The following is a 25,102-nucleotide window of genomic DNA, read 5'->3' as shown; positions in this document are numbered from 1 at the left end:
TCAGGCAGTGATGTGGAAGCTGAGAGCAGATGCCTAAAAGACAAGGAGGACTTGTGCGGGAGAGTGTTGGGACAGGGCACGGGAGGAGTATGGCCTGTCAGAGGAGCTGAAAGAATGCCCTGGAGACTGGGGCCGCCGCGTAGGGACTGTAGGGTGGGGAAAACAAAACTTTTCGATTGAGGCTGGCGCTTTCTGTAGGTTTTGGAGACTGAGCGTGGTGATTCAGAACGTGGCCTCTGGAGCCAGACTCTGTCACATGGGTCCTGGCTCTGCCACCTACGGGCTGTGTGAACTTGGGCAAGTTACTGTACCATTCTGTGTGTCAGTTTCCTGATCTGTAAAACGGGGATGATTATCATACGCACTCCATAGGTGAGTGTAAAGGTGAGAGGATATTTCATATCCGTAAAGTACTTAGAGCAGTGTCTGGCCTTTAGTAGGCGTTAGTAGTGGTTGATTAAAGAAATGGCTAAATGCATACCTAAGTATTCAAGGCTTGGAGGCTGTCCCTGGTGAAACGTGTGAACTTGAATGGATTACACCCAACTTTGTTTTGTTTCCTTTCCGGCTTGCAGTTGCTACTGACCGCATCTGCAGCACTGTGGAATTAGAAATAATCTGCCTCGACTTGGCTGCTCTTGGTAAAACAATCTAATGCTGTCCAAATTATCCCAGGGAAATAAAAGCCTTTTCAGTAGCATAGTAGGGTTAGGCTTATTTAATATGTATTGTTTATATTGGTTTGTTTAGTGTTTGTTGGTGACTCTGTGTTTTTTTTTTTTTTTTTTTTTTGGCAAAGCCGCTCGGTTAAACAAAGCAGATTAGCTAGGAAATGGTTCAGACCCAGAGAAAAGTAGAGAGTCGTGTAAGCAGAGCACGCCTTTCCTTGACTCTCTGTCGAGAGCTTTTGTGATTGCAGCTGCTCTCTGCCTCAGACACGGTGCCCTCTGCGTGTGCAGTCATCTAAACAGTGCAGGGTCTGGGACCGTGGAGAATCCAAGGCAGTAGAGTCATGCTTTGCTTAACAGTGGGGATGAGTTCTGAGGAGTGTGTCATGGTCAGGCAATCTCGAGACTGTGCAAACACCACGGAGTTCCTAAACCTGGATGGCAGAGCCTCCTACACACCTAGGCCATATGGGACTAATCTGATGGGACCCCGTTGTTGACTGAAACGTCCCGATGTAGGGCATGACTGTACTTCCCAACTCCAAGGGCACGGAAGTGTAGCCTGTGGGGCTTTGGAAAAGAACAGAGACGCTCAAGGCCTACTCTGGACCCACTGACTCAGAATCTACTGGGATAGGTCCCGCCTTTAAAGACCAGACGTAGTCCTCCTCTGCAGACATCTCATCAACGGTTTTTCACGCTGGGTTTTCCCTCATCTGAGAAAACAGGCCAAGAGCTTGTGAGGATCCATAATTAGTGTTTTAAGACATTTGGCAGGACTCAGTGTTTTTCACGTTCTGTGATACTGGGATCTGCATCTCCACCGTAATGTGTTAAACCTTGAAATCTTGTCCAAAAGTCATGTCATTACCTAGAGAATCCTTCTGTGAATTCCAGGCAGATTGCCATCTTTCTGCTTCCGCCTGCTCACCTTTCCAATGGGGAGAATAACGGTAACCTACCTTTTGGAGGTGAGGATTGAATGAGACAGTTGGTGCAAAGCACTGGGCACAGGATCTGGCACAAAGTGAAGCCTTCAAGAAATTATGATTACAGTAGTTTTGATTTCCCTCCAGTCGGAATAGAGTTTAGTTGAAGTTAGTGGCTGTGGCACAGCTGTGTCTCAGGCTGGTGTCTGCCGCCCTGAGCTAAGCCATAAAAATCCCTGGAATAACTTTTCAAAAGCCTGTTAGCCTCTTGAGCCTCCTACACGTCTTTATTTTATTTTATTTTATTTTATTTTATTTTATGTTATTTTATTGCAGTAAAAGTGGATTCTAAGATGATATAGCTTTCAGATGTACGTTGTAATATATTTCGAATTCTGTGTAGATTACATGGTGTTCACCAGCCGAAAACTAATTATAGTCGGTCACCTCACATGTGCGCCTCATCGCCCCTTTGGCTCTCTCCCCTCCCCCCTCCCCCTATGGTAACCAGCAATCCAGTCTCCTTTGCTCTGTGTGCGTTTGTCGTTGTTTTTATCTTCTCCTTATGAGTGAGTTCACAGGGTGTCTGGAGTTTGACTTTCTCCCTCTGATTTATTTCGCTTCACATAATACCCTCAAGGTCCCTCCACGTTGTCGCAAATGGTCGGATCTCATCATTTCTTAGGGCCGAGTAGCATTCCATTGTGTATACATACCACATCTTCTTCATCCATTCTTCCCCTGATGGGCACCTAGGTTGCTTCCAAGTTCTGGCTGTTGTGAATAATGCTGCAGTGAACCTAGGGGTGCATGTGTCTTTCTGCATTGGTGTTTTCAAGTTCTTTGGATGAATAGCCAGCAGTGGGCTAGCTGGATCATACACATGGTAGATGTATTCTTAGTTTTCTGAGGATACTCCATACTGCTTTCCATAGTCGGCTGCACCAGTCTGCCCTCCCGCCAGCAGTGCAGGAGAGTTCCCTTCTCTCCACATCCTCTCCGACACTTGTCTCTTGTCTTGTTAATGAGAGCCATTCTGACCAGAGTAAGGTGACATCTCCTTGTAGTTGTGATTTGCATTTCTCTGATCGCTAATGATGTTGAGTCCCTTTCCATATGCCTGTTGGCCATCCGTATACCTTCTTTGGAGAAATCACTGCTCAGATCTTTTGCCCGCCTTTTTAATTGGGTTGTTGATTTCTTTTGCTGTTGAGATGTATGAGTTCTTTCTGTGTTTTGGATATTAAGCCCTTATCCGATATAGGGTTTGCAGAATCTTCTCCCCAGTTGTTAGGTTGTGTTTTGGTTTTGTGGATGGTTTCCTTTGCGGTGCAGAGGATTTTTTTGACTTTGATGTAGTCCCGTTTGTTCACTTTGTATTTTGTTTCCATTGCCCAGTCAGACGTGGTACTTGAAAATAGGCTGCTAAGACTGATGTCAAAGAGCCTACTGCCTATGTTTTCTTGTAGAGGTTGCATGGTTTCGGGTCTGACATTCAAGTAAAAGCGGAGGGAGGAGGCTGCAGTTCCCCGAGAGCGAGCGTAGCGGGGACCCTGCGTCCCTGTCAGCGCACCTTCCCGCTCCGCGAAGGTCCGAAGCGTGCGGGCGGGGCCGCAGGAGTTGTCCCAGGAGGGTGTCCCTGTCGCTGTCCGCAGTCCACCGCCGGAGGGGGCGGGGCAACGGCCGGGCAGCGTCTGGGCGGCGGCGGGCGCGCGCGCGCGCGCGAGAGAGGAGCGCGCGGCTGCTGGGCCGCCGTCCTGGGAGGCGTGGGAGGCGTCGGCGAGCCGCGCCTGCCTGCCCAGAGCCGAGCCCGGCGGAGGCCGGCCGCGCTGTGCTGCTCTCTCCCGGGCCGGGCTCGTCCGTTCCCCGGCGTCCGTGGACGCCGCTCCGTGTCCCCGCTGGGCACAGCAGCCCGGGCCCTCCGCGGCCACGGCCGCTAGCCTGAGGAGGCCCTCCTTCAGCTCCCGCTCTTCCTGCTCGCCGGACACGGACGACGGGGTCGCCCGCGAAGACGATTCCATCTGAGAGAGGTACCTGGGGGCGTGGGCCTGGGGGCTGGTGGGGAGCGAGCGTGTACCTGAGGAATAGGCTTGTGCGCCAAGAGGTGCCCGTCAGGTCGCGGGACAGCTGTGCGGCGCGGGGAGCGAGGGGGTCTCTTCGTGCGCTTCAGGCGTTCGTGGAACGGGCGGTGTGTGCCGGGCACGGGGCCCGCCTGGGCATGCGGTGCCCGGGAGTCGGGCGCTGAAGCGCCCCCCGTGGTCCTGGCTTCTCGGAAGGACAGACGCCAAGTCGATAAGGACACTGGTCTCGAGGCGTTCTGAGGAGTGCGGGTCTCCCTCTTTTCGAGGCTACGTTCCGTTGGGGTTTTCACGAAGCCTGTTGTGGCCCTGAAGCTCAGGCCGGTTCAGGGGAAGTGGCCTGTCGAGGGCCACACAATATTTGTGTGCAGAGCCAGTGCTTTCCAAAGCCCTTGACTGTGCAGAAGTCTACCTGTTAGGGGTGCAGTGGGGGCTGTCCGGGGAGCGTGGTGAGCACAGGTATGTGCCCCACACTTGAAAGTATGGAAGAGAAAGCGTGAGGCTGGAGGGTGCTCCGTTCGTTCCCTCCTTCCACAGAAAGTCTGGAGAGTTGACTTTGGGACAAGTCCTTCCTTTCCTCTGGTCGGTGCGTGTTCAGTGGCCTGGACACTTGGTGAGCAGGACTGACAGGGTGTTTGACGTACTGGACCTCACAGCCCGGTTGGAAAGGACAGACAGGCAGCAACCAATTGCCTAGGAGATACGTAAAGGCAATTTTGTGTTGAGTGTTGAGAACTACGGCATTTCCTGTTAGCCTTTGTGACTCAGGCAGTGATGTGGAAGCTGAGAGCAGATGCCTAAAAGACAAGGAGGACTTGTGCGGGAGAGTGTTGGGACAGGGCACGGGAGGAGTATGGCCTGTCAGAGGAGCTGAAAGAATGCCCTGGAGACTGGGGCCGCCGCGTAGGGACTGTAGGGTGGGGAAAACAAAACTTTTCGATTGAGGCTGGCGCTTTCTGTAGGTTTTTGGAGACTGAGCGTGGTGATTCAGAACGTGGCCTCTGGAGCCAGACTCTGTCACATGGGTCCTGGCTCTGCCACCTACGGGCTGTGTGAACTTGGGCAAGTTACTGTACCATTCTGTGTGTCAGTTTCCTGATCTGTAAAACGGGGATGATTATCATACGCACTCCATAGGTGAGTGTAAAGGTGAGAGGATATTTCATATCCGTAAAGTACTTAGAGCAGTGTCTGGCCTTTAGTAGGCGTTAGTAGTGGTTGATTAAAGAAATGGCTAAATGCATACCTAAGTATTCAAGGCTTGGAGGCTGTCCCTGGTGAAACGTGTGAACTTGAATGGATTACACCCAACTTTGTTTTGTTTCCTTTCCGGCTTGCAGTTGCTACTGACCGCATCTGCAGCACTGTGGAATTAGAAATAATCTGCCTCGACTTGGCTGCTCTTGGTAAAACAATCTAATGCTGTCCAAATTATCCCAGGGAAATAAAAGCCTTTTCAGTAGCATAGTAGGGTTAGGCTTATTTAATATGTATTGTTTATATTGGTTTGTTTAGTGTTTGTTGGTGACTCTGTGTTTTTTTTTTTTTTTTTTTTTGGCAAAGCCGCTCGGTTAAACAAAGCAGATTAGCTAGGAAATGGTTCAGACCCAGAGAAAAGTAGAGAGTCGTGTAAGCAGAGCACGCCTTTCCTTGACTCTCTGTCGAGAGCTTTTGTGATTGCAGCTGCTCTCTGCCTCAGACACGGTGCCCTCTGCGTGTGCAGTCATCTAAACAGTGCAGGGTCTGGGACCGTGGAGAATCCAAGGCAGTAGAGTCATGCTTTGCTTAACAGTGGGGATGAGTTCTGAGGAGTGTGTCATGGTCAGGCAATCTCGAGACTGTGCAAACACCACGGAGTTCCTAAACCTGGATGGCAGAGCCTCCTACACACCTAGGCCATATGGGACTAATCTGATGGGACCCCCGTTGTTGACTGAAACGTCCCGATGTAGGGCATGACTGTACTTCCCAACTCCAAGGGCACGGAAGTGTAGCCTGTGGGGCTTTGGAAAAGAACAGAGACGCTCAAGGCCTACTCTGGACCCACTGACTCAGAATCTACTGGGATAGGTCCCGCCTTTAAAGACCAGACGTAGTCCTCCTCTGCAGACATCTCATCAACGGTTTTTCACGCTGGGTTTTCCCTCATCTGAGAAAACAGGCCAAGAGCTTGTGAGGATCCATAATTAGTGTTTTAAGACATTTGGCAGGACTCAGTGTTTTTCACGTTCTGTGATACTGGGATCTGCATCTCCACCGTAATGTGTTAAACCTTGAAATCTTGTCCAAAAGTCATGTCATTACCTAGAGAATCCTTCTGTGAATTCCAGGCAGATTGCCATCTTTCTGCTTCCGCCTGCTCACCTTTCCAATGGGGAGAATAACGGTAACCTACCTTTTGGAGGTGAGGATTGAATGAGACAGTTGGTGCAAAGCAGTGGGCACAGGATCTGGCACAAAGTGAAGCCTTCAAGAAATTATGATTACAGTAGTTTTGATTTCCCTCCAGTCGGAATAGAGTTTAGTTGAAGTTAGTGGCTGTGGCACAGCTGTGTCTCAGGCTGGTGTCTGCCGCCCTGAGCTAAGCCATAAAAATCCCTGGAATAACTTTTCAAAAGCCTGTTAGCCTCTTGAGCCTCCTACACGTCTTTATTTTATTTTATTTTATTTTATTTTATTTTATGTTATTTTATTGCAGTAACAGTGGATTCTAAGATGATATAGCTTTCAGATGTACGTTGTAATATATTTCGAATTCTGTGTAGATTACATGGTGTTCACCACCCGAAAACTAATTATAGTCGGTCACCTCACATGTGCGCCTCATCGCCCCTTTGGCTCTCTCCCCTCCCCCTCCCCCTATGGTAACCAGCAATCCAGTCTCCTTTGCTCTGTGTGCGTTTGTCGTTGTTTTTATCTTCTCCTTATGAGTGAGATCACACGGTCTCTGGAGTTTGACTTTCTCCCTCTGATTTATTTCGCTTCACATAATACCCTCAAGGTCCCTCCACGTTGTCGCAAATGGTCGGATCTCATCATTTCTTAGGGCCGAGTAGCATTCCATTGTGTATACATACCACATCTTCTTCATCCATTCTTCCCCTGATGGGCACCTAGGTTGCTTCCAAGTTCTGGCTGTTGTGAATAATGCTGCAGTGAACCTAGGGGTGCATGTGTCTTTCTGCATTGGTGTTTTCAAGTTCTTTGGATGAATAGCCAGCAGTGGGCTAGCTGGATCATACACATGGTAGATGTATTCTTAGTTTTCTGAGGATACTCCATACTGCTTTCCATAGTCGGCTGCACCAGTCTGCCCTCCCGCCAGCAGTGCAGGAGAGTTCCCTTCTCTCCACATCCTCTCCGACACTTGTCTCTTGTCTTGTTAATGAGAGCCATTCTGACCAGAGTAAGGTGACATCTCCTTGTAGTTGTGATTTGCATTTCTCTGATCGCTAATGATGTTGAGTCCCTTTCCATATGCCTGTTGGCCATCCGTATACCTTCTTTGGAGAAATCACTGCTCAGATCTTTTGCCCGCCTTTTTAATTGGGTTGTTGATTTCTTTTGCTGTTGAGATGTATGAGTTCTTTCTGTGTTTTGGATATTAAGCCCTTATCCGATATAGGGTTTGCAGAATCTTCTCCCCAGTTGTTAGGTTGTGTTTTGGTTTTGTGGATGGTTTCCTTTGCGGTGCAGAGGATTTTTTTGACTTTGATGTAGTCCCGTTTGTTCACTTTGTATTTTGTTTCCATTGCCCAGTCAGACGTGGTACTTGAAAATAGGCTGCTAAGACTGATGTCAAAGAGCCTACTGCCTATGTTTTCTTGTAGAGGTTGCATGGTTTCGGGTCTGACATTCAAGTAAAAGCGGAGGGAGGAGGCTGCAGTTCCCCGAGAGCGAGCGTAGCGGGGACCCTGCGTCCCTGTCAGCGCACCTTCCCGCTCCGCGAAGGTCCGAAGCGTGCGGGCGGGGCCGCAGGAGTTGTCCCAGGAGGGTGTCCCTGTCGCTGTCCGCAGTCCACCGCCGGAGGGGGCGGGGCAACGGCCGGGCAGCGTCTGGGCGGCGGCGGGCGCGCGCGCGCGCGCGAGGAGAGGAGCGCGCGGCTGCTGGGCCGCCGTCCTGGGAGGCGTGGGAGGCGTCGGCGAGCCGCGCCTGCCTGCCCAGAGCCGAGCCCGGCGGAGGCCGGCCGCGCTGTGCTGCTCTCTCCCGGGCCGGGCTCGTCCGTTCCCCCGGCGTCCGTGGACGCCGCTCCGTGTCCCCGCTGGGCACAGCAGCCCGGGCCCTCCGCGGCCACGGCCGCTAGCCTGAGGAGGCCCTCCTTCAGCTCCCGCTCTTCCTGCTCGCCGGACACGGACGACGGGGTCGCCCGCGAAGACGATTCCATCTGAGAGAGGTACCTGGGGGGCGTGGGCCTGGGGGCTGGTGGGAGGCGAGCGTGTACCTGAGGAATAGGCTTGTGCGCCAAGAGGTGCCCGTCAGGTCGCGGGACAGCTGTGCGGCGCGGGGAGCGAGGGGGTCTCTTCGTGCGCTTCAGGCGTTCGTGGAACGGGCGGTGTGTGCCGGGCACGGGGCCCGCCTGGGCATGCGGTGCCCGGGAGTCGGGCGCTGAAGCGCCCCCCGTGGTCCTGGCTTCTCGGAAGGACAGACGCCAAGTCGATAAGGACACTGGTCTCGAGGCGTTCTGAGGAGTGCGGGTCTCCCTCTTTTCGAGGCTACGTTCCGTTGGGGTTTTCACGAAGCCTGTTGTGGCCCTGAAGCTCAGGCCGGTTCAGGGGAAGTGGCCTGTCGAGGGCCACACAATATTTGTGTGCAGAGCCAGTGCTTTCCAAAGCCCTTGACTGTGCAGAAGTCTACCTGTTAGGGGTGCAGTGGGGGCTGTCCGGGGAGCGTGGTGAGCACAGGTATGTGCCCCACACTTGAAAGTATGGAAGAGAAAGCGTGAGGCTGGAGGGTGCTCCGTTCGTTCCCTCCTTCCACAGAAAGTCTGGAGAGTTGACTTTGGGACAAGTCCTTCCTTTCCTCTGGTCGGTGCGTGTTCAGTGGCCTGGACACTTGGTGAGCAGGACTGACAGGGTGTTTGACGTACTGGACCTCACAGCCCGGTTGGAAAGGACAGACAGGCAGCAACCAATTGCCTAGGAGATACGTAAAGGCAATTTTGTGTTGAGTGTTGAGAACTACGGCATTTCCTGTTAGCCTTTGTGACTCAGGCAGTGATGTGGAAGCTGAGAGCAGATGCCTAAAAGACAAGGAGGACTTGTGCGGGAGAGTGTTGGGACAGGGCACGGGAGGAGTATGGCCTGTCAGAGGAGCTGAAAGAATGCCCTGGAGACTGGGGCCGCCGCGTAGGGACTGTAGGGTGGGGAAAACAAAACTTTTCGATTGAGGCTGGCGCTTTCTGTAGGTTTTTGGAGACTGAGCGTGGTGATTCAGAACGTGGCCTCTGGAGCCAGACTCTGTCACATGGGTCCTGGCTCTGCCACCTACGGGCTGTGTGAACTTGGGCAAGTTACTGTACCATTCTGTGTGTCAGTTTCCTGATCTGTAAAACGGGGATGATTATCATACGCACTCCATAGGTGAGTGTAAAGGTGAGAGGATATTTCATATCCGTAAAGTACTTAGAGCAGTGTCTGGCCTTTAGTAGGCGTTAGTAGTGGTTGATTAAAGAAATGGCTAAATGCATACCTAAGTATTCAAGGCTTGGAGGCTGTCCCTGGTGAAACGTGTGAACTTGAATGGATTACACCCAACTTTGTTTTGTTTCCTTTCCGGCTTGCAGTTGCTACTGACCGCATCTGCAGCACTGTGGAATTAGAAATAATCTGCCTCGACTTGGCTGCTCTTGGTAAAACAATCTAATGCTGTCCAAATTATCCCAGGGAAATAAAAGCCTTTTCAGTAGCATAGTAGGGTTAGGCTTATTTAATATGTATTGTTTATATTGGTTTGTTTAGTGTTTGTTGGTGACTCTGTGTTTTTTTTTTTTTTTTGGCAAAGCCGCTCGGTTAAACAAAGCAGATTAGCTAGGAAATGGTTCAGACCCAGAGAAAAGTAGAGAGTCGTGTAAGCAGAGCACGCCTTTCCTTGACTCTCTGTCGAGAGCTTTTGTGATTGCAGCTGCTCTCTGCCTCAGACACGGTGCCCTCTGCGTGTGCAGTCATCTAAACAGTGCAGGGTCTGGGACCGTGGAGAATCCAAGGCAGTAGAGTCATGCTTTGCTTAACAGTGGGGATGAGTTCTGAGGAGTGTGTCATGGTCAGGCAATCTCGAGACTGTGCAAACACCACGGAGTTCCTAAACCTGGATGGCAGAGCCTCCTACACACCTAGGCCATATGGGACTAATCTGATGGGACCCCCGTTGTTGACTGAAACGTCCCGATGTAGGGCATGACTGTACTTCCCAACTCCAAGGGCACGGAAGTGTAGCCTGTGGGGCTTTGGAAAAGAACAGAGACGCTCAAGGCCTACTCTGGACCCACTGACTCAGAATCTACTGGGATAGGTCCCGCCTTTAAAGACCAGACGTAGTCCTCCTCTGCAGACATCTCATCAACGGTTTTTCACGCTGGGTTTTCCCTCATCTGAGAAAACAGGCCAAGAGCTTGTGAGGATCCATAATTAGTGTTTTAAGACATTTGGCAGGACTCAGTGTTTTTCACGTTCTGTGATACTGGGATCTGCATCTCCACCGTAATGTGTTAAACCTTGAAATCTTGTCCAAGAGTCATGTCATTACCTAGAGAATCCTTCTGTGAATTCCAGGCAGATTGCCATCTTTCTGCTTCCGCCTGCTCACCTTTCCAATGGGGAGAATAACGGTAACCTACCTTTTGGAGGTGAGGATTGAATGAGACAGTTGGTGCAAAGCAGTGGGCACAGGATCTGGCACAAAGTGAAGCCTTCAAGAAATTATGATTACAGTAGTTTTGATTTCCCTCCAGTCGGAATAGAGTTTAGTTGAAGTTAGTGGCTGTGGCACAGCTGTGTCTCAGGCTGGTGTCTGCCGCCCTGAGCTAAGCCATAAAAATCCCTGGAATAACTTTTCAAAAGCCTGTTAGCCTCTTGAGCCTCCTACACGTCTTTATTTTATTTTATTTTATTTTATTTTATTTTATGTTATTTTATTGCAGTAAAAGTGGATTCTAAGATGATATAGCTTTCAGATGTACGTTGTAATATATTTCGAATTCTGTGTAGATTACATGGTGTTCACCAGCCGAAAACTAATTATAGTCGGTCACCTCACATGTGCGCCTCATCGCCCCTTTGGCTCTCTCCCTCCCCCTCCCCCTATGGTAACCAGCAATCCAGTCTCCTTTGCTCTGTGTGCGTTTGTCGTTGTTTTTATCTTCTCCTTATGAGTGAGATCACACGGTGTCTGGAGTTTGACTTTCTCCCTCTGATTTATTTCGCTTCACATAATACCCTCAAGGTCCCTCCACGTTGTCGCAAATGGTCGGATCTCATCATTTCTTAGGGCCGAGTAGCATTCCATTGTGTATACATACCACATCTTCTTCATCCATTCTTCCCCTGATGGGCACCTAGGTTGCTTCCAAGTTCTGGCTGTTGTGAATAATGCTGCAGTGAACCTAGGGGTGCATGTGTCTTTCTGCATTGGTGTTTTCAAGTTCTTTGGATGAATAGCCAGCAGTGGGCTAGCTGGATCATACACATGGTAGATGTATTCTTAGTTTTCTGAGGATACTCCATACTGCTTTCCATAGTCGGCTGCACCAGTCTGCCCTCCCGCCAGCAGTGCAGGAGAGTTCCCTTCTCTCCACATCCTCTCCGACACTTGTCTCTTGTCTTGTTAATGAGAGCCATTCTGACCAGAGTAAGGTGACATCTCCTTGTAGTTGTGATTTGCATTTCTCTGATCGCTAATGATGTTGAGTCCCTTTCCATATGCCTGTTGGCCATCCGTATACCTTCTTTGGAGAAATCACTGCTCAGATCTTTTGCCCGCCTTTTTAATTGGGTTGTTGATTTCTTTTGCTGTTGAGATGTATGATTTCTTTCTGTGTTTTGGATATTAAGCCCTTATCCGATATAGGGTTTGCAAGAATCTTCTCCCCAGTTGTTAGGTTGTGTTTTGGTTTTGTGGATGGTTTCCTTTGCGGTGCAGAGGATTTTTTGACTTTGATGTAGTCCCATTTGTTCACTTTGTATTTTGTTTCCATTGCCCAGTCAGACGTGGTACTTGAAAACTGGCTGCTAAGACTGATGTCAAAGAGGATACTGTCTATGTTTTCTTCTAGATGTTGCAGTGTTTCGGGTCTGACGTTCAAGTTGTTGTGGTGGGTTGGTTCGTTGGTGGTTTTGCTTGTGTGTGCGCGTGATCTAAGCTTTTTCAAGTCTAAGTCTGTGCATTCCCTTGTCGCCAATAAGAAATGAAATACATAAGTATACTTCTTTTATTTATTCGGAAAATATTTTACCCTAAGTCCAGTACCAAATGTGTTGTGGACATCCTCAGTACGCACAATTGTGAAACAAATACAAGTGAGCTCAGCCCAACTGGAGAAATCACTGGGGTGTCTCTGTACTCCTTCCCCTTCCCGTTCTTCGGTCGGCCATTGTCCTACCCTCTCAACTTCCTCAACCTGACAGATCCTGATTGCTGTTTTTTCTTCCTCATTCCTTTTCTTTTATGTGTAGTATTTTCCCTCCGTGGATGTATGTTTCTCTAAATGACATTATTATTGCTTGGTTTGTACTTTGCCAGAATGTTCTATTTATTTCTTTCACCGAATATTCTCTTCGTGAAATTAAGCCCCTGATGCTTGTAACCGGTAGCAGTAGTCCATTTTCACTCCTCCATAGTTTTCCGCACATTCCCTGCTTCACAACAAAGGCGAGCAGGTGTGCAAAGCCCACAGCACAGTTCCCGCCGTGAGTCAGCACTCAGTCAACATTTGTTGAATGTAACTGAGCCCAGACTGACTGTTAACAGTGACACTTGGTTCCCCAGGCTGCATTCTCTGTTCTTCGCGCCAGAGCCAAGGATCCTGCCATGTCTCCCACCCCCAGTGAGCTGCAGTTCTTAAAGTTGTGGGTCAGCTGTAAGAATCTCCGCGGCCTCTCGAGGACCCGGAGTTCTCCAGCTTCAGGGGTGCTTCTGGGTTCACATTGCACTAGTGAATTATGACACTCACCAGGACTGTCCCTTTGGACTTAAGCAACAGTATTCTCTCCCCAAAGCCAAGTATGGCGTTGGCGGTAATCATGGATGAGGACAGCTGGGCCCTGGAAGACAAGAAGCTCAGAGCAAGCAGAAACTAAAAGCGTAATTCTGGACACACAGGAGTCCCAGAGAAACTCTCAGAAACAGCTGGGAGACAGTTGGAGGGCCTCAGGCCATAATAATTTGCGTATGAAAGAAGAGCATAATCTCACTTTGTAGTCACTGGCTGATGAGGTTGGGGACTTATGAGTTACTTATATTTCATTGTCTTTTTAGGAGATAAAAGAGAAGTGTGAATCTTCTGCCAGGGATTCATGCATTTGTGTGTGAAAACAGGCAGCAGCATACGCCACCTCTCTCTTGCTGAACAATACAGGGTATATTGGAATGATCGTCGTCATGATAGGGAGCTTGTACCTGTTCTTAAGAAAGAAACAGTAATAAAATTCTCCCAAGGTTTTATCTATAGCATTATAAAGAAAAAGAAAAGAAAAAAGCCATCTTTCACTTTCCAAGACGTGCCAGCCTCCTTCGTGTCTCGAGGCCTGGGCTCCTGGTATTTCCATGTCCTGGACCTGTCCTTCCTCCGTTTCTACATCTGTCTCCTTTCCTTTGTCCTGAGGGCTCAGCTGAAATGTCATCATGTCACAGAAGGCGACCCAGATCCCCTGGAGAAGGCCGATTTTTGTTTGTTTGTTTCGTTTAATGATGCTCTCTATTTCCTTTCTGGAAATGCTTCTTCCCTTTGCAATTAGTGAGTAAGGCAGATAACGGTTTGTTTGTGCCCTTTCTGCCCTGCTAAATGAGAAGTTCTGCCAAGGAGTCTTCTGTCTTGTTGCTCATGACTATCCCTAGGGGCTCGTATTATATGTCACACCTAGTAAGTGATCAGTGATGATTTTTTGGCTCAATGCATGAAGTTGGCCCTTCTGACTCCAAAGCAGGTATGTTTGTCACTGTTAGTTGTTTGGCTTGTGAAGCCTGCGTGCAGAGATCAGAAAGACACAGGACTGGTTTGGCCAGGTGGGGACGTTGGCAAATGAGAGCTCGTGCCTTGACACAAAGGGAGCAGATGCAGCAGCGCATTGGCTGTTTGTGGCCTTACAAGTGACGTGGACCCGATGTGAGCAGGCCTTGCAAGTTTGCTAAGAAAATTTTGAAACTTTGATTTTCTATGGATCAGCACAGTCCCACTTGGGAGCTAGACCTGGCCTGTGGGCAATGGCTGGCCTTCTCTGGAGAGAAGATCATCGTACGTGCCTCTTTGCACTGCTCCGACTACATGAGGAGGAGAGAATTCCATCCTCAGTACCATTTAAAAATGCTTACTGAAAACTAGAGGCGACAATAGGCCAGCCAGGGTGATGAAGGGCCTGGAAACCATGCCATGAAAGGAGTTATTGCCCAAAATGCAAATATTTAACATGACATTTCAGCTTTGCTGCCCAGGCTCTCCCACTTGGTGCCTAATGTACCAGATAAGAATCTGGATCCCAAAGTGCTGTAAGAGTTATGACCACTAACACATGGCTGGTAGGTGGGTAATGAGGCCGGATTGTTAACAAATGCGTTGGTTCCTGTGCAGCCACGTAGATGTTGTTCTTCTTCCAAGTAGACCCCTGAGGAGGTCATAGCTTTATGCCAATTACATGGCAATTTCCCAGCTATTCTGGGAACTACTCTTTGGAAATTGCCATCAGAGACTGAACATAGTTTTTACATGTCCTCAATTGTAACAAATTTCCAGATTTGATTTTTTGAAACAGCCAAGATTTATCTGGAGCTAAGTCAGGTGAATTAGTCTGATGATTAAACTTAACGGTACTATTTTGGGGCCACTGTGATGTGCAGTTAGGCTTTAACAAGAGCTTGGTCCAGACAAGGCATGCTACGATCAGGCTCAGGGCAATGGAGAGGAGAAAGGACACCAGACCAATGGAACTCCACTTGGCAGGGGTTAGGATATAGGCTTAGGGTGTGCCTACTTGGTTCCAGATGCCCGAGGTGACAAGTCCAAAAGGCAAAGCAGAATTAGACATGGTTCAGAGGCCTAGTATGAACAGGAATTATAGAATGAACCAGAATGTTGGAGTCAGGTCCAGCAATGCCATGGACTGGGAAAGCTCTCCTTTTTAGGCAAGTCTGTAAGCCTTGGTCAGGGGCATGGAGAGCAGAGGCAAGCTCCTTGGGAAGAAGATTTGTAATAGCCAAATACAAATCATATGAACAGGGCTTTAGGAGAAAACTCCAGTTTGGTTGGGAGACTGGAGTATAAAGTAGGTTGACCAGATGCACTAAGGTGCTTATCAAGGCAGAAGCTTTGCACTTTAATGAACATTAAACTCCTTCCCAAGTCTTTCACGGCCCAAGTGATCTGCTTTCTGGTATTCTTTCCATCTTCATCTCTTGGGGCTCTCCCCTCCGCTCCTTGACCTTCAACCAGAAAAGCCAACCAATGACTTTCTTTCTGTTCTTTGAACACGTCTGTTTCGTTCTGCTCTGGAGCCTTTGCTTTTGCTGTCCTTCTGCCTGGGACACACTTTAGGTTTTCCCTTGGCTGGCTCTTTCTCACATGGGTCTTATCTCAGCTATTAACTTCTCGGAGAGGCCTTCCCTGATCATCCTGACCTAAGTGGTTTCCTCCACCTCTGGTTACTTTCAACCCAATACCGTTTTGTGTCCTTCACAGCATATCCAGTCTTGGTTTATCGGTGCATTTCTTTATTATCCATCTCCCATCACATGGAATTCTATGAGGGCAGGATCTTTGTTCTCTCATTAATCCTCAGAGCTAGAACTATCTATGACGTATGATAGGTGTGCAGTCAATGTTTACTGAATGAGTCAACTGATGAATGACAGCTTGGTCCATAGGATGGAATTAGCCCATTTTGTGTGGGGGTGGAAATAATTCAGGGGACAAATAGAATCCCCCTGTGTCACCTAGTCCCAGAATTATTTGGCAGCAAGACTTAGGTAGTGGGGGCTATTCTAATTGGTAGGCTTCAGAATTCACTAGTAGTGTAGATCCCGGGGCCGCAAGCCTGGGGTCTGGGGGAAGAGAAACAGGAGCTGATAGAGTATCCATCCCAAAATGGACAATATAAAAAGTGGATCCTGAAAAATCTGGCCAATAGCAGAATTCCTGGAAGAAATGAGTCACCAACAAGTGACGCGTTCTGAATGTTTGTGGGGCAATCTGTCTCCCAGGATTATAGTCACATGTCTTGTGTCTCCCTCCTCTTGACAGCCTCGGGGGGAGGGTCATCTGCTGTTCCATATCTTTTCTCAATGAGTGAAAGAGCTTTCCATCACTCCAGGCTGGCTTGTTCTTTGAAACAGTCTGTCTCTCCATAGAATTCTTTCTGTGGAGCCTTTATTTTATATTAAAATTCACTGTAATGTGTGATCTCTGCCTTGTTTCATTTTAAAATAAATTCTATTGTACGTAGAGAGTGTTTTCCTTCTTTATCTTAAAAATTAAGTAAACAAACCAAGCAGTTCAGAAAACAATCCATATCATTAATACAAAATGATCACAATAACCGTAACCATCACACTCATAATAAAGTCTGTGAAACGGAGCCCCTGCTAACCACCAGCCATCAACCGTATTCCCAGCCCTGGGACTTCCTTGAGCAGTAGTGGCTAAAGAATGGAAGACTTTGTACAAAGACATACCCTGGAAAGGGACGTGGAGGATGTGAGTGTGATTCCAACGTGAAGGAGGGATTAACTGTCTTAGAGAACATCAAATCTAGGAAAAACCGCACAGTTCTGAAAGCTAGGGAGCCATGCGAGGAACTGTTTATGACATCAGTGAAAAGTGCAGGTTATAAATAGTAAAGCTGCACTGTGCTCACCGTCCTGTAGAACAGGCCAGTGAGCAAAGACTGGAAGGGAAGGCAGCAACAGGGTGAAAGTGGATTCGTTCTTTCATTCATTCCATCATTCATCTAGCAAATACGGTGTGACATTTTGGAGTGATTGAAAATACAGGTAGTTTTATGTCTGTTCTCCTTCCCCAACTTTTAAAATTTGGATATAGTACTTCTATTTTAAAAAAGAAAGTAGCGAAAAACAAAAAAAAGCTGAGGCTGGTTCCTTGTAAAAGCCAAATCATTCTTGTAAGCTTCTCAGAGTCAGGACGGATGGCTGAATACAACACCAAACTCCATTATGGATTTCACTTTTAGCTCTGTTATCAAACTCTGATGTAAAACCAACTACAACATAATCACAGTAATAAGCCACTTTTGTGCACCATTTTACAATTTTCCAAGGGCATTCATAGAGCAGTCTTATTTAATCCTCATAACAATTGGTGAGATGTAAGAATTAAGAGACTGGGTCAGACTTATGGTCATTTCTGCTCTGGCATTTCTTTATCCTTATCTGCTTGGCATTTTCTTGCACCAGGGCTTAAATGTACTTTGTACATTTAGATATTCAACTGTAAATCCCTTTCAGATGATTCGTAAAAACTCTGAATGAGCCCAGTGTCAGCAGTGGTGCCTGGGAAGCCCGTCTAAGAGATGTGGTGATTTCCCTGTTCCTCGTTGCTTCCTTTCTCCACATCCCACGCTCGAGTTGCAGATCCATAACAAAACAGCCTCCTTTTCCCCATTTGTCAGAAGTTCCTTGATACTCGGAGGTAGCAAAGGGCTGAGAATGTCCGTAGGGAGACCAGCCATCAATAAAAGCCCTCAGAGCCACATCTAGGCATCCAGAAACCTCGATCTCATTCGGAGTGACTCTGCCTTTCTCCTAGCTGCAATTTGAAGTGCAATTTCACTCAACTCACTTCCTTGGATTCTTTGTTACTCGCTTTTGAACAACTTTGTTTAAGAAAATGTATAATTTCAGTAGTTAAATCTGACTATATTATTCCTTGTGAAATGAATAGAGTATTATAGGCAGTGCTGAAGTCTCCGCCAGCCTTCCACGCCCAGTTCCAGTTCCCACGCTATTTCCAAAGGTGGCTGCCGTTAACAATTTGAGGTGTAACTTATTGGGTCACCCACCTGATATTGGTAGCAGAAAATGCACGATACACAATATTGATATTTGATATGTGTGAATTTGAGAACATTATAACATGCTAGCTATGTCATTTGACAGCTTGCTTTTTTTTCCTCTCCACAGTGTCTCCTGGAAGTATTTACATGTTAAGGCATTTCTCATTCTTGCAGAGTATCTCATAGATGCCTACATCAGAGTTTGTTTCATCAGTCCTCTGCTACTGGAGAGCTGGGTTGTTCCCAGGTTTTGCTCTGATGAACATATTGTGATAAACTTCTCATCGTATGCCTTCCTCTGCACTTGGATGAGTGTATCTCTAGGAATATACTGAGAAGAATTGTGTATCGCTATATATATATATATATATATATATATATATATGTCTCAGTTTGTAAAAGATAATGCCAAAATGCCTTCCAAGGCAATCGGGCCAATTTCTACTCCCACCCTGTCCTTACCAACTTGGTTTTTCTGCTCTCCAAAATTTATTCTCTCTTTGGTGCTTGCAATTGATTTTTGAACCTTAGTGAGCTTAGATCATAGTTCCTAATACTCAGCTTGCCTACTGCTGATTTTCCAGTACCCAGTTTCTCCATGTTGCCTTCGTGCCACATTTAACTCATTTCACCTTTATTCCAATACTGGCTTCCGTCTTATGACCGAAATGATCTTAGGCTATTGATTAATTATTTACTGAATACGTTTATTTATTTCACAAATACTATGTAAATGACGAGATGTCCTTTTCCCCTAGCACAAACGCATTCAAAATGATGTCACCATTTGGTGCTACCCGTGGCCTCTTTTCTTGCCAGATTCCCAGTTGCTCCCAAAGGAAATCCAGGCAGTCTTTGCTCAGTACCGTGGACAGTCTTAAATGGCACGTTCTGCTGCCAGCCACTGTTCTGCTGTTGGAGAAACTCTCATTTCTTGTGCATCGATTTTGAAGGGGATGGTATAGACAACCTGTCAAGAGAGTTTGCAACATCCAGATGTTTTGTCCTCCTCCGTTTACAGGAGTCTTTCGGATTGTGAAATCACAGTGCGGGTGTTATGGACACAGGGTGAACACCTGCCATATAGATTGACCGTGTTGCACGGTGTTGAGTTCCTATTTCCCGGTTGGTAATAACAGATTGATAATGTGTTCCCACCACAGTGTTGCTTCGTGAGAGATCTGTCTTGGCAAAGTCTCAGAGAAAGCAAGCAGGAGTTGAAAGGGCTGATGAAAGGAAGAAAGATGAGTTCTGTTCTTGGGTGCTTTAGGCAACCAAAATAATCTGTTGTCCTCACTGCTGTCTAAGGTATCATCCTACAGCATTCTTTCATTGAACAAGTTTTACTGAGTATCAGCCATGTACCAGTGAGTGTGCTAATGCTGGGAGTGCAAAGATAAGGGGAAAGTGTCTTTGTAACTGCTTTCAGAAAGTAGACAGTTTAGTGGCAGAGATGGACACTGATCAAATTTTATGAACAAACGTGAAATTCCAACTGTAATAAGTGAAAGGAAAGAGAAATGTATGATGCTGAGAGCACATCTAACAGGGGCAGTTGACTTCCCAGAGTGCTCAGGAAAGGCTTCAAGAAGGAAGTGACAATTAAACTAGAGTTAAGTAGGCCAAAAGTTAGTGAGAAAGCATTTCTGACTGCGAGAAAAGCATATGCAAAGGTCCTGTGCAAAAAGGAACAGTGCACATTCAGGCCAGAGTGGTTGGGAGCACTGTCAAGGGGAAGCCTGGTACACAATGTGGTTGGGTCCCTGAGGAGGGTCCATATAGAGAACTTTGGATTATGTTACGGATTTAGGTCTTATCCTAAGAACAAAGGAAAGCCACTGATAGGTCTTAAGTGAGTGTATGTTTGGTGATAGGGGAAGAAAGTAGTGGCTCAATTTGTGTTTTGAAAAGATGACTGATTGCAGTGTAGGTAATAGAAGTCTTATCATTTCATGCCTCTGTGTAGAAGCTTTTGAAGATTCTTAATTGCTATCAGGATAAAATTCAAAATCCTTAACATTATTTTTAGTATACTCCCCAATATGGCTAATATCAACTTTAAATCCTTACCTCAGAAAATGCTCCCTTATCCACTCCATGCTCAGCAAATTCAAATGAGTCAGCTATTGTCATGATAATGCCATGTAACAAACAATCCCCAAATCTCAGTGCTTACAACAATAAGCATTTTTTTTTTCTCGTTTATGAGTCTGTGAGCTGGCTGAGGCAGCTCTGTTTTGGGCTCTGGATTGGGTTCAGGTCTGGTCTACTTGTCTCTCATTCTGACGTTCATGCAGCTGCCTGAATCGTGCTTTATCCATAATAAATCACAAGCATCTGAGAGGTCAAGCCAAACTGCAAAAGCACATTCAGTCTCTGCTCATGTCACTTGCACTAACATTGCGTTGGCTAAAGCGAGCCAACAGCAGTGCAGTGGGAGCTGCAGTCCTTCGTTGAAGGGGAAGGTGTGGAAAGAGAGGAGAAGGAAGGAAGAGAAGGCTTGAGAGTAAACAACCGCACTTGTTCCTACTTAATTACAGACTTAATTACAGCATATCCAGGTGGTCCAGTGTAGGATTGCAGAATGCAGGTTTTGTGGCTTTGAAACTTCCCAGCTGTGTGAATCTAGGCACGTTACTAACCTCCTTATACGGCAGTTTGCTCATCTGTGCAAAAAAGATAACAACAGTACCTACCTACATCAGAAGGATTAATTCAGTTAAGCACTTGGAGAAGTACCCAAATAGAACGAGTGCTTAATAATTGTTAGGTATTATTAATATAGATTCATATCCTCTTATTCAAAACCAGACATGTTGTGAAATTTAGAATTATTCCTATTTTAGAAAGGCAAGGTGGCAAATAGACCATATAATGCATAACATCCCCAGTGGGTTCTGAGATAGTAACTGTAACCAAACTCTTGAGTATTCTGCCATGAAACATGATCATTCACACAAAATGGGAAAATAAAAATTCTAAAGGTTTTTGTATCACATCAGCTCAGGTTTTGTCACAAAAATTAGTCATAAAAACATTTTGGAGGGCCAGCCCCATTGCCTAGTGGTTAAGTTCCGTGCACTCCACTTCAACAGCCTGGGTTCCGTTCTCTGGTGTGGACCTACACCACTTGGTGGCAGCCATGCTGTTGTAGCATCCCATATACAAAATAGAAGAAGATTGGCACAAATGTTAGCTCAGGGCAAATCTTCCTCAAGCCAAAGAAACGAGGAAAATGAGGAAAATTAGCAACAAATGTTGGCTCAGGGCAAATCTTCCTCAGCTAAAAAAATGAAAAACGCACACATTTTGGTTTCCAGAGCATTTTGGATTTTAGGTTTGTAGATAAAGAATGGGGCCCAGTGTTAGCTTTGAAACATGGTGTGCCAGTGAGTCTTTGTGCGTGCATGGTGCTCTTGAAATGCCCTCTAGACCCCTTTTCATGTGTAAATCCTAGTCATGGCATGATCTCAAACATCACCTCCTCCTTTGAAGACCCATTATCCCCAAGCTAGAAATAATTTCTCCTGCCGCTGTGCTTTCACAGCATTGATCACTCTGAACCCGCTTGTTCTAATTACTTGTATTGATTCTTCAGCTTAGGGATTGTGTAAAACTCCAGGTGCTCCATAAATGTTCTTTGACTTCGGTGCTATATGCTGCCATCACCTAGTCCCTTCTGTCACGCCTAATACTAATGACTATTACTGTAGTTAGCATTGCTAATAGCTGTCGAGTACTGGCAGGGTCCCAAGCACTGTGCAGAGCACTTACACTCACTGTCCTGACTCGGTCCTCACATCTCTCTGCAGTGAGGCTGGTCTTAGGCCTATTTTACAGACGAGGAAACCGAAGCAAAGCGAGATTTAATAGCCTGCCAATTAGTAAATGTTGGAGTCTGAGGATGAGAGTGTTGAATTGACATTCAGCCCAAAGACTTTCCATGTCCAGATGGTATTTGTTATTCCTTCTGACTCAGAACCGCAGGGGTACACTGCTTTTCAGAGCAGGTATCATCTAGGGAGTTCTTTTTGAATGAACAAATGAATCTTTTCCACATGGACCTTCCTTCTCCGGCATCCATATGTTGAAGAAAACCAGAGCCGAGCAGAAATTAGAGCAGGGAAAGCAAATTTTCTTCAGGAACTATTGCAATAGAGGAAGAGACCTCAGTATAGAACTGGGCTCCGTTCCAGATACAACAAGAAAACGGGATTTCTAGCCAAGGATCAGGATGGGGGTCAGCGGATGGAAAATTACTAAGAGGAAACACTGGGGGAAGGGCGGTTCTGGATAAACTGACGGTGCAGGAACTTTGGTGAAGCCAGGCCAGGGTGAGAGGATATTGAGGGTGTGGGTTGAGGAATGTGATCAGATATCAAGGGTTGAGAATTTTAGCTAAACTGACCCAGCAGGATTCTTGCTAGAACTGGATTAAATGGGCCAAAGACAGAGCCTAACATTGGGCCTTGTCAAAAATGAAGCTCAGAGGAGCCTGACCAAAGTTTGGTCAAGGAGAGAATCCTGTCACATGGAGATGGTCATCAAGATCTCGTTGGAGTCCCCCCAAAGCCCAGTACCTCCTAGTGCATACCCCTTTCAGGACATTTCAAATTAAGAATTCTCTACAACTTCACAAATTTCCTTTGTTTTACCGACTTGCGATATCTCTTCACTGACCCAGCTTCTGATCTCTTAGGGAACCATATCTTTGGCATCAGTGAGGGCAGTGGGGTGGAGGGAAAAGCGGTGGAGGTGATTGCGGAACACAGATCCATATGTGTCCATGTAGGTGGCCCATCTGACTCCCTGGCCTTGAGTGGCCCTTTCCCAAAGGTCTTCACTTGTCTTTCTTTCCCACAACTTGCTCCCACCGACATACTCAGACACGTGACCTCCCTAAAACGTTAAACCCTGTAAACGGACAGAGGCCAGGTCTTACTCATCTTTGTACTTTCCCTCTCCAATGCTAGTGCAGGGCCTCACTAATAGAGGACACGCAGACAATATTGATTATCTGTTTAAATGAATGAATGATTGAACGGATGGATGGATAGGTGTTTGGATGGATGGATGACCAGGTGAATAAATGAATGAATGAATGATGATTGTCAAATTTCTTGTTTGATGCCATATAGATCTGACTGCTCTTCTCCTGAAATGTTGATTTTTAAACCAGTTCTTTTGAGTCATTTCAAACATATCTGGGTCAAAGGCTATTGAGGAATTGCAAGCCGAAGGAGGATAAAGGTCCAGGTTTGACACCTGCGAGCTGCATTCCTGAGCCTGGTAGGTAGGAGAGTGTGGACTTCGGAGTCTAACATACTTGCTCAGCATGATGCATTGATCAGCTGGCCTTCAGTTCCTTTGTCTGCAAATAAGTGCAGTAGTAAGCACCCCCACCTGGAGCTGTCCTGAGGATTAAGTAAAATAATGTATGTGATGCCTCTTGACACAAGCCCAACTTGGGGAAAGGCCCTCCGTGATGCCAGCTTTGATCACTCTTCCCATTATTATTGAAAACGCAGCCCGTGGATCCACTCCTCTGCCCCCACCCTGCTGTGCACTCCTTGTCCTGAGCAGCATGTGGATTCCCGCACAAGCTGTTTCTGTTGGAAGCAGGGATTCTATCCAGGGGCATCCCGCTGAATCTTCTAATTAATCCCTCCCCAAAGGTTGACCCCCACCTGCTGCTAGGGCCTAGGCCTCCCAGCATCCTTTGGTGCTGGGCAGAACTGGAAGCAGAGAGGGGATTTAGATTAAAGGCTGCAGTCAGCAGTGGGTGTTCCTAGATCAGGCCTGAAGCAATGAATATGCAGCAGACCAGCTTGGAGCCACTGCTGATCTTTCCAAGGGATGCTGACTGTGGTTCCTGTCTCTGCCCATCCAATTTAGTATCCGCGGTGCTGCCTAGAAACTGGATCCTGGATGTGAATTACTGTTACTAGCTGGGTGATATTGGGCTAGTCACTTAACCTCTCTGAGTTTTGGTTTCCTTACCTATGAAATGGGGATAATAATACATTCCTAACTGTGTCAGGATGTACATGCAAGGCAATAAGTCACTAGCACACTAATCATAGGAGCTGTCATGTGGTACCACACACCCATATGGCAGCTTAGAGAAAGTCCAACCTCCCTAGTGAGGCTCATGGGCCTTTACTGTGTGTGCCCTACTTCACATTCTAGTCTTCAGGGTGCAGGCATCGGTACTTCAGCCCTGGAGGTGGCGATGGGCAGCCCAAAACTAAACTCCAGTTGTCGAACCATTTGCCACTCAGTAGAAAAAGCAATGCACTGCCCTATTCTTTAGCACCTTGGTAAGTGGGAGGGAAAACCAGGCCTCCTGATGCCAGTTTTGTCCAGATCCTCCTCTAGATCCCAGTCCAGGGGTCGGTGCTCTATGGACTGTGAGTCAAATCGCTTGCTGCCTGATTCTGTGTAGCCCACGAGCTAAGCATGGCTTTTACATTTCTAAGAGTTTGGAAAAAATCAAAAGAAGAATAATATTTTGTGATACATGAAATTCCTATGACATTCTCACTTCAGTGTCCATAAATAAAGTTTTCTTAGAGCACCTCCATGCCCATTTGTTCACATATTGTCTGCTAGGTGCTACATTTGGCTACAATGGCAGAGTTGAATGGTTGTGACAGAGATGACGTGGGCCATAAAGCTGAAAATATGTACTCTCTAATCCTGTAGAGAAGAAGTTTTCTGAGCTCTGTCCTGGGGAAGCTATTCGGTATAAGAAATGGTCCTTACCTTGGGGAGCTCATGGTCCAGGGTAGCAGAGGAAGAAATTTTCCTCTACCCTTCTAGGTTCTTCTGGCCAGTCTAAGAATTAAATTGACATGAGACAGATTAGTAAGAGAAAATCAGATAAAGTTTGATAACGTGTATACATGGGAGAAACCCAGGAAAAATGAGTAACTCTCCAAAATGGCAGAAGCCACCACCTTAAATACCATCTTCAGCTAAAGACAAAAGACGATGTTGAGAGTAGTGGTTTGGAACTTTAAAGGGGAGAGGAAGGCAATTCACATGGAGATGGAAAAGAGAATGTTTGGTAAAGAAATGTTTGTCATGCCATGCAGAGACAATGGGACATGGGGAGGACTCTGATCAAATGGGCCTTGCTGGGTCCCTCCTGTCTACCACACCTAATTCATATCATACTATAGTTCTCTATGGGAGAGCTCTTTCCTAGAACAGGC

At 46.9% G+C, this 25,102-nt stretch overlaps 1 pseudogene; it reads right to left on the bottom strand.

Moving 5' to 3' along the window:
• LOC138922531 (transcriptional protein SWT1-like) overlaps positions 1 to 24,664 on the bottom strand; it is a 111,652-nt pseudogene extending 86,988 nt beyond the window's left edge.
• Between the last annotated feature and the right edge of the window lie 438 nt (positions 24,665 to 25,102).

The sequence above is a fragment of the Equus caballus genome, unplaced genomic scaffold, assembly GCF_041296265.1.
Source record: "Equus caballus isolate H_3958 breed thoroughbred unplaced genomic scaffold, TB-T2T haplotype2-0001042, whole genome shotgun sequence".
Lineage (NCBI taxonomy): Eukaryota > Metazoa > Chordata > Mammalia > Perissodactyla > Equidae > Equus > Equus caballus.
The sequence above is the reverse complement of the archived record's forward strand: the minus strand, read 5'-3'. Positions and strand labels throughout refer to the sequence as shown.